This window comes from Bison bison, unplaced genomic scaffold (assembly GCF_000754665.1).
Source record: "Bison bison bison isolate TAMUID 2011002044 unplaced genomic scaffold, Bison_UMD1.0 scf7180017864490, whole genome shotgun sequence".
NCBI lineage: Eukaryota > Metazoa > Chordata > Mammalia > Artiodactyla > Bovidae > Bison > Bison bison.
Window position 1 is genome coordinate 8,210,973 of NW_011495049.1, and position 10,434 is coordinate 8,221,406.

Consider the following 10,434-nt stretch of genomic DNA (forward strand, 5'->3'; position numbering starts at 1 on the left):
ATTTCATAGTGTGTTCTTTAAAGCAGTTCTGTAAAGCTCTTGCTTTTTTTAACTTTTGTGTTGTCAATAGCGACATCTAGTGATAAAATGGCCCTATTGCAAATACCTTGTATTCTAGACAGAGCTGAAAAATGATTTTAGAGATCACCAAGTCCCATTTTGTAAATTACTAATGCAAACTAGAAACGCAATGTATTTGTACATTCATATAAACTTTACATGAAAATAAAATCTGTGGCTAGGTGGTGACTTCTGGGGTTACTTTAAAGCTTTTCAAATACCATACAATCTCATAGTTACAACTATGAGACAGAAATTAAAGCAGGCTTAACAGAAAATCATAGTTCAGTATATTGACAGTGTTTGGTGCATTGGTATTTACATGTGCATGCCAGATCTTCAGGGTTTAGTATGGTGGTGGTGGTTGTTTAGTCGCTGATGGGATTTCCCAGGCAAGAACACTGGAGTGGGTTGCCATTTCCTTCTCCAGGGAATGTGGCCAACCGAGGGATCGAACCCACAGCTTCTGCCACGTCTCCTGCATTGCCATGGGATTCCTTACCCCTGAGCCACTGGAGAAGCCCTAGTATGGTGCATGCGTGCTAAGTCACTTTATGTCTGACTCTTTGCACCCCTATGGACTGTAGCCCACCAGGCTCCTCTGTCCATGGGGATTCTCCAGGCAAGAGTACTGGAGTGGGTTGCCATTTCCTACTCCAGGGGAATCTCCCCAACCCAGGGATCGAATCCATGTCTCCTGCATTGCAGGCAGGTTCTTTACCACCTGAGCCCATCAGGAAAGCCCATGGTACTCCATAAGTATTTGTGGAATGGTTGTGTGTGTGGGTGACCACTGTGCCCGGGGGAAGCTTCGCATGGCGCCCTTCATGCAGACGCTGAGGACTGGATCTGCTTTGCTCCTGGGAACTACTACCCACTCTGTCCTTTGAGGTTTCTTTCCCTTGTTACCAGCAGCAGAGTGGGATGAGGTTTTTGCAGCCCTTTCCTTCAGCAGATTCAGATTCAGAGAGCAGATTCTACCCAAGCCCTTTCCTGAATGTTTTATCTTGTTTTTGTTTTTTTAAAACAAATTCACTCCTTTTGGGGGAGGAGGGCGAGGCATGTGGGATCTTAGCTCCCCAACCAGGGATTGAACCCACACCCCCTGCATTGGAAGGTGAAGTCTCAACTGCTGGGCCACTCAAGAAGTCCCCTTTCCTGCATATTGATAGGGAAATGGTTAAATAAAATGTGATAGTGTACAGTGGGGCTTCTCAGGTGGCGCTAGGGGTAAAGAACCCGCCTGCCAATACAGGAGATGTAAGAGACACAGGTTCAATCCTGGATCAGGAATGTCCCCTGGAGGAGAGCATGGCAACCCACTCCAGTATCCTTGAATACTCCAGTAGCCTGGAGAATTCCATGGGCAGAAGAGCCTGGCAGGCTACAGTACATAGAGTCCTAAAGAGGAGCCTGGCAGGCTACAATCCATAGGGTCCCAAAGAGTCGGACACGACTGAGCGACTTAGCACACACACACAGTGTACAGTAGTTAAGTAGAGTGAATGCATCTCCATATATCAAAATGGGCAATTTCCATGGATTGTTGCGTTAAAACAGAAGACAAAAACCAGATGCTAACTAGGCATGCAACTTAACACTATATCAAAAATACACTAACACCACACATGTTCTGTAGTACATATATACTCTGTGTATCTAAAAACATTAAAATGGTGTAGAAGGACACTCACCAAACTTGTAAGAGGGGTACCTCAGAGGTGGAGAGTGGGAACTTGGATTGGAAATGATCGAAGAAGACCTGGGCTCTTTTTGTATTGCAGTGGACACTTACGTATCCAGAAAATGCAAAACTAAACATTCATTAAAAAAAAAAAAATTTAGTTTTTATGGATAATTTGGAAGTTGCAGAAAAATTTGAAGGAGAAAATTTAAAACATACTTGTGTTTATCACCCAGGGATATTACAATTAAAATATTGATATATTTTCTTGCACTAGTTAAATATATTTAATTATGATCATTCTGTATATGGTTTTATATCCTGATTTCTCCCACTTATCATTTCATGTGCAACGTTTTCCCCATGTCATTTAATGTTCTTTGAAAAAACAACTTAAATAAGTAATATTTCTTTCATATCAAAATATGACAAATAATTTTAGGGCTTTTAGGTTGTTCCTAATTCTTCACTGTTTATTTAAATTTCATTCATTGAGCACTTATTTCCTGAATGGTCAGGACCTCTGCTAGGGTTACAGGGTTCAGTAGGGCATCCCAAGCTTCCCCTCCCCTCCAGAGCTTCCAAATGTAAGGTAAGATATGTGTGCAGAAATAGCTGCTCATATTCTGTTTCTTTGGGTTACACTGTTACTGAAGGAATGAAGGGATCAAAAAATGTGGAATGTCTTAAGGTTTTTGATTCATGTTGTTACTCTGTTTTACCAGTAAAGTGAAAGTGAAGTCGCTCAGTCATGTCTGACTCTTTGTGACCCCATGGACTGTAGCCTACCAGGCAAGAAATTCCTCCTTGGAATTTTCCAGGCAGGAATACTGGAGTGGTTGCCATTTCTTCTCCAGGGGATCTTCCTGATCCAGGGATTGAACCCAGGTCTCCCGCATTGCGGGTGGATGCTTTACCGTCTGAGTGGTAGAGAAGCCTAATAAGGCTATACCAATTTACATTCCCCAAAGCAGTCTGTGTTTTACCATTTCCTAAAATCTTTGAAAATTATTTTAGTTTACTGTGCTTTTTATTATTGAACTGATCATTTTTCTCAACTAGTCTTGCAATGCATGGATTCTCAGCTTTGCTTCTTCCTGATGTATTCTGTGTTTCTCAGTGCTGCTAGCGTTAGTTGATCACTTCTGTACTGTCCATGTGATTGCTCCACGTCTTCATTTTGCCCCTATAAGAGCTGACTGTACTGATTCTAGTACGACCAGAGAGTGCGGCAATTAAACAATTAGGACGAGTATGTCATTAAAAAAAAATTATTATGGGAAATTTCATCCATACCCAAAAGTAAAGAAGATATTACAATGAATTTTAACATACCTATCAATCAGAATCAGCAATTACCAAGATTTGCCCTATTTGCTTCATTTAACCCTTTAAAAAATTTTTATATTTGCTCAAATATTTTAAAGCAAAGACAGATGTGTCAATTTGTTTTTTTAAAAACTGCACATTTTTTATTTGATCTGTCAAGTTTTACATCAGTCTTAGGTGCTGAAGTGCCTTTGGGGTTTTGGTCCTCTGCTTTTATTCCCGGGTATCTTTTTTTTTTCTTTTGGTCACGCTGCACGGCATGTAGGATCTTAGTTTACTTGACCAGGGATCGAACCCAGGCCCCCAACATTGGCAGTGCAGAGTCTTAACCACTGGAACATCGGAGAAGTCCTAATACTCTCTGATTCTGCATTTACCAGAATTTAACATTGGGTAGCTTTAATTTAAAATGACTCACTGCTCCATGCTTACATTAGCTGGTGCCATCAGAGCTAATATGAAATGTGCAGGTCGCAGGGTGTGCAGCCTGGATCGTGCATCCACAGATCCTCCCCATACTGGGGACATTCCATAAATCATGTCAGACCACAGGCAACCTCTCACAACTGTTCTCAGCTGTGAGTAAATTGGAAAATTATGTAACAATTGCTATACAGCTTAAACAGTAGTTGGTTTCTTGGGAATAAACCACTTCAAAAAATCTGAAAAAATGTATAGATCTCCTTTTCAGAAAAATATTTATGTGTGGGTGTATATGTGTATATGTATGCATATGCTCATGTACATATTTATATCAGAAAATTTTGCATACAGCTTCAGGAGGTTTCTAGACCCGCTGAAATCTAATCCAAGATCAAGATTCTTGGTCAATAAATCTCATTCACAATTGCTTTCTTCTGTTACACACACACACACACACACACACCCCTATGTTATGTCATGGGCAGGAGGAAGAAGGATAATGTGACAAGGAGGAAAAAACTACCTAATCATAAACATAAGAAAATGTGTAAAATATAGAATGAACATAGTCAACTATTGTATATACTGGAACTGAAATTCTAAGGAAATACTTGAAATCTGTTGGGAAGCAAAGGAGAGGCAGTATGGTCCAATTTACCTGCAAACTCACACAAAAACAGAATACCGGAAGCTGTCAGACTATATAGAAACAACAGGCTCAGTTGCTCATCATGTCCGACTCTTTGCGACCCCATGGACTGTAGCCTGCCAGGCTCCTTTGTCCATGGATTTTCCAGGCAAGAATTGGGTTTGCTTGGAGTAGGCTGCCATTTCCTTCTCCAGAGATGACAGATCTTCTCATAAACTGGATAAACAAATTCACAAAGCTGTTGGGGGGAGAAAGATGTGACAAAACATCTATTTCATGTCAGTTCCAAAGCAGGTGTTAATGGACAAAATGTGTTTCAACAAGAAAGACTTCCCTCAACTGTTCTCAGCTGTGATTGGCATAAAAAAATATTACTTAGAATGTGGCTCACTCTGCCCACTATTGTACAGTTTTAAACATTTGCTGGTTGATAAAGTGTTATGGAAGCATTATATTTATCAGCAGCTAGACTCAACTTTGAAAATATGGGTATGCTCAGCATGTCCTACACTTTTAACCCAGCTAGGTAATATGACCCATTGTTCTGCTGCCAGTTAACTCCAGTGAAAGAGGTTTAGAAAGCTAAACAAATGAACTCCTACACTGTGAGATCAGACAATTCATGTTGATAATTTATTACCACAAGTTAGCAGATTGCTGGTAGGAATCTGTGGAGGAAGCTGACACTTCTGACTGGAGGGTCTATCTGAAGAGTGATCTGGGGCCACAGTTTTGTCCTCTCCCTCATACAGGAGGAGCTCTCCTTAGCGTCAGAATTGCTCTTTGAAAGCTTCAGGGCCTCTGGGAAGCAGGGGAGGTCAGTGACGCTCCACAAGCCTGGCTCAAGCTCTAAGGGCTGTATGGCTTCCTCATTTTGAAGAAGGCTTAAATGACAGTCTGAATGAAATGGCAACCGTTCGTGTGCTTATTTGGAAATACTGGTTATCTGTCACTTCTGGAAAAAAGTGAAAGTGTTACTGGGTTCCTTCAAATGATCACTGTAAAAATGATTTTCCCCATGAGACAATGTATGCTTAAAAACATTCAACTGTTAGATGTTTTAATACTTTGCTTGAAAACTCCTGTGGTGATATTACCATGACAATACGCTTTAAAAAGTCCACTTCTTTTCCTCACATACTAATAAACATAACGTCATTTTACCAAATAATGTGGATAGAAATTGTGCTAGAAACCAAGAATGCTTAGTACAACCTGCCAAGTCTATCCCCTCAAGTATAATATCATAAGAATTGTGAGTTAATACTTGCAAGATCCATTTAAACAGATTTTATAGGTTAGAATAAAGATTATACACGTAGCTGTTAGTAAATTTTATTATAATATGGTAATTTATGATCTTAGTCTCTTTTCTCAACTTTATGTAAAACCAATAAAGAAATGTTAGCTACTTTGACAATCTTGAAACAGAATCCAAGAATGTTATCCACAGCATGATTATTATAACGAAATGAAGACATTAACCTTGAGTGAAACACAGAAAATTCATATATAGACACACATTCAAATTTTCATAGCTGTCAATTTAGAACTGTCTCTCAACTCCATCGAAAAATAAAAGCAAAAAAACTAATGTTTCAAGTATTATTTCCCTAATACAGTTTAAATTTTTTTTGAAGACCATCAGTAACTGGTGTTTTAACACAGTTTATATGGAAATATAATATAGTCTAACACAGTTTATATGGAAATATAAGACCATAAACTGTCTCTCAACTCTATCAAAAAATAAAAGGAAAAAAACATGTCTCTCAACTCTATCAAAAAATAAAAGGAAAAAAACTTATGTTTCAAGTATTATTTCCCTAATACAGTTTAAATGTTTTTTGAAGACTACCAGTTGACACTGGTGTTTCAACATTTCCTTATAAACACACGTAGTATGACCCAGTTACCAATTGTGTCGTACTGTCCCCTTCCTTTCATAAGGCATACAACTAAAACTCTTATTAAATACCCAGTATACACTTATTCCACAATTTGCTAAGCAGCCACCTGTAAGGCAGTCTTTATTATTTTGCTGTGAGGTGCATCTCCAATAGGAATATCTTAAAGGATAGACTGTTTCTGGTTTCAGCTATACTGATTACTTGGAAAAAATGTTTCAAAAATACTTAACAGCTATCTTTTTTGGGCTTCTGACTTATGAGGTGGCTGAAATACAGCAGTGGTATCCCCGTAAGTGAGGAAAGCACCCTTGGCTTCATAAAGAATGCCTGACAGCTGGTCAATAAGACAAGTTTTCCTAGAAATACCGTAAAGATTGTTTCCCAGAAGACCAGGGGTATTTGTACAGTCTAACAAATGCCTTAGGGACTCTGATGTCCTGGATTTGGGGACCACAGGATTACGTGGTCTCCAGATTCTTTTTCCATTAACAGTTTCTGATTTGTTTGGAGTTTGCTAACCAAATATAAGGGGAAACAAAAGTAATTACTTATTCACAATTTTTAAACATTTTAATTTGTAACTGAGAATCACAAGAAGTTGCAAAAAAAGAATAGTTTGTATACTTTACCCAAATTCAGCTTAATAGCATATTTGATAACCAAGGGTGTATTTTCAAAACCAGTAACATTGACATTACAATAGTATTAACTAAATTACAGAACTTACTTGCATTTCATCAATTTTTATGTATACTTTTGGGGGACTATGAAATTCCATCCCAAGTATTGATTTGTGTGAACACCTCCACAATCAGGACACAGAGCTGTTCCATCAACACACACACACATTCCCTTCTGCCACCCTTTATAGTTTGACTCTACCCCCATCATTCATCCATGGCAACCACCCATCTCTTCTTTATTGCTGTAATTTTGTCATTTCAAGAAGTTTATATAAATGAAATGATACAATATGTATGTAACCTTTTGAGACTGGCTTTTTGTACTTAGCATACCACTAGATTCAAAGACGGAGAAGGCAACGGCACCCCACTCCAGTACTCTTGCCTGGAAAATCCCATGGATGGAGGAGCCTGGTAGGCTGCAGTCCATGGGGTCGAACTCATTATTGCCAAATTCAGAATTAAATTGAAGAAAGTAGGGAAAACCACTAGACCATTCAGGTATGACCTAAATCAAATCCTTTACAATTAACAGTGGAAATAAGAAATAGATTTAAGGGACTAGGTCTAATAGAGTGCCTGATGAACTATGGATGGAGGTTCGTGACATTGTACAGGAGACAGGGATCAAGACCATCCCCAAGAAAAAGAAATGCAAAAAAGCAAAATGGCTGTCTGAGGAGGCCTTACAAATAGCTGTGAAAAGGCAAAGGAGAAAAGGAAAGATATATCCATGTGAATGCAGAGTTCCAAAGAATAGCAAGGAAAGATAAGAAAGCCTTCCTCAGTGATCAGTGCAAAGAAATAGAGGAAGACAATAGAATGGGAAAGACCAGAGATCTCTTCAAGAAAATTAGAGATACCAAGGCAATATTTCATGCAAAGATGAGCTCAATAAAGGACAGAAATTTTTTGGACCTAACAGAAGCAGGCGATGGCACCCCACTTCACTCCTCTTGCCTGGAAAATCCCATGGGCAGAGGAGCCTGGAAGGCTACAGTCCATGGGGTCGCTCAGAGTCGGACACGACTGAGCGACTTCACTTTCACTTTTCACCTTCATGCATTGGAGAAGGAAATGCCAACCCACTCCAGTGTTCTTGCCTGGAGAATCCCAGGGACGGGGGAGCCTGGTGGGCTGCCATCTATGGGGTTGCACAGAGTCGGACACGACTGAAGCGACTTAGTAGCAGCAGCAGCAGCAACTGTATGTTAACTTTCTAAGAAATTGCCAAAATTTGCTAGAGTACTACCATTTCAGAGTCCTACCAACAATCCAGTTGCTCGCCAGTCCTTGGTATTTTTTTTACTTTAGACATTTGGTACTTGTATTCTGATATCTCATGTTTTTAATTTACATTTTCTAATGGCAGATGATATTAATCTTTTCATGTGCTTGTCATCTCTTCAGCGAAGTGTTTGTTCATTCACCCATTTTGCAATAGGATTGTTTTCTTACTTTGAGATTAGCAAGTTCTTCATATATTTTGGATACAAGTCTTTTATTGGGTATATGATTTGCAAATATTTTTCCCAGGCTATAGTTTCTTTCATCCTTTTAACAAGGTATTTCACAGAACAAAATATTTTAATTTTGATGAAGACCAAATTATGTTTTATTCTTCTGGAATGTGCTTTTGGTATAATGTTGTACAACTCTTCACCTAAGCCTGTCATGAAACTGTTCTGCCTTCTAAAGTTTTTATAGCTTTCTTATATTCAGATATATGATCCATTTTGAGTTAATTTTTGTCTAAGGTGGGAAATTTAGGTGTAAGTCCACTTTCTTGCTAATCAAAGTCCACCACCCATATACTGAAAATATTGTCTGTCCACCACTTAAAAGTGCTGTTGTATCTCTGTCAAAAATCAGTTGGTCATACCTGTATAAGTCTACTCAGTCTCCTAGTTTACTGATCTGTGTCTGTCCCTCCTCCAAGATCAAACTCTCTTGAGTTCTGTAGCTACAAACTAAGTCTTAAAACCAGTTTGTGATTCCTTCATTGTTATTCATTCTCAATGTTGTTTTAGCTAGTCCAGTGCCTTTCCATATAAATTTTAGAATTAACTTTTCTATTTCTACCAAGGGCTTCCCTTGGTAGCTCAGCTGGTAAGGAATCTACCTGCAATGCAGGGGACCCCGGTTTGATTCCTGGGTCGGGAAGATCTGCTGGAAAAAAAGGAAAGGCTACCCACTCCAGTATTCTGGCCTGGAGAACTGCATGGACCGTATAGTCCATGGAGTCGCCAAGAGCTGCTGGGATTGTTTAAAATATGCACCCAAGGTTAGTGCCTCATTTCTCTCCTTACAGGAGGGTCAGGTTCAAGAGGATCCAAGAATGAAGGGGCTTTGATCACAAGGTGCTGGGGGACTAAGGGGTAGGATGGTGGGACTACACAGGAGGCAAAGAGAACTCACATCAAGATCAAACATTTGGGTCCGAGGCACCTGTGTGGATTTATGGGTCAGTCAGTTGTCACAGGACAGGGCATCCTGGGGCACCCAGGAGACAAGCACGAGCCTTCATTGCAGGGTATCTTAACTCCATCCAAGCTTGTTCATCTTGACTTCTCAGGGCTGCGTGAGCTAGATGCTGGAGGAGGTGCTTGTCTGTTCCTCTAGGCCTTCATCCTCTGACTCCTCCACATTTCTGCACACCCCACTGGAGTAGAGCTTCCTGCTGGCAGAGCCACGCCCTCCTACATATTCCTAGGACTGAGTCCTGGGGTGAAACCACAGGGCCCTCCACAGCCTCCTTTTAGTCCAGGTGAGTGAGGCCCAGGGGCTTCTGGTTTGGATCAGTTACACCCATCCAGAAGCATATGGTCAGCTTTTAGGAATGGTTTTTAACCAGTGACTGCAATTGGAGGTGCTACAAAGAGCTGGAATGGTAACCATGAACTGTCTGTGTTAGTCACTCAGTCATATCTAACTCTTGGTAACCCCATGGACTGTTGCCCACCAGGTTCCTGGGTTGCCATTCCCTTCTCCAGGGGATCCTTCTGACCCAGGGATGGAACCCAGGTCTCCTGAATTGCAGGCAGACAAAATTAACATGTACATCTTATGTTAATTTCAATTAAAAAATACCGTCTCTACCGTCTTTCATTCCAATCCCAAAGAATGTTCAAACTACTGCACAATTGCACTCATCTCACACGCTAGCAAAGAAATGCTTAAAATTCTCCAAGCCAGGCTTCAGCAGTACATGAACCATGAACTTCCAGATGTTTAAGCTGGATGTAGAAAAGGCAGAGGAACCAGAGATCAAATTGCTAACATCCAGTTGGATCATCAAAAAAGCAAGAGATTTCCAGAAAAACATCTACTGCTTTATTGACTATGCCAAAGCCTTTGTGTGGATCATAACAAATTGTGGAAAATTCTTCAACAGATGGGAATACCAGACCACCTTACCTGCCTCCTGAGAAATATGTATGCAGGTCAAGAAGCAAGTTAGAACTGGACATGGAACAACAGACTGGTTCCAAATTGGGAAAGGAGTATGTCAAGGCTGTATACTGTCACCCTGCTTATTAACTTATATGCAGAGTACATCATGCGAAATGCTGGGCTGAAGTACAAGCTGGAATCTAGATTGCCGGGAGAAATATCTATAACCTCAGATTCGCAGATGACACCACCCTTATGGCAGAAAGTGAAAAAGAACTAAAGAGCCTCTTGAAAGTTAAAAGA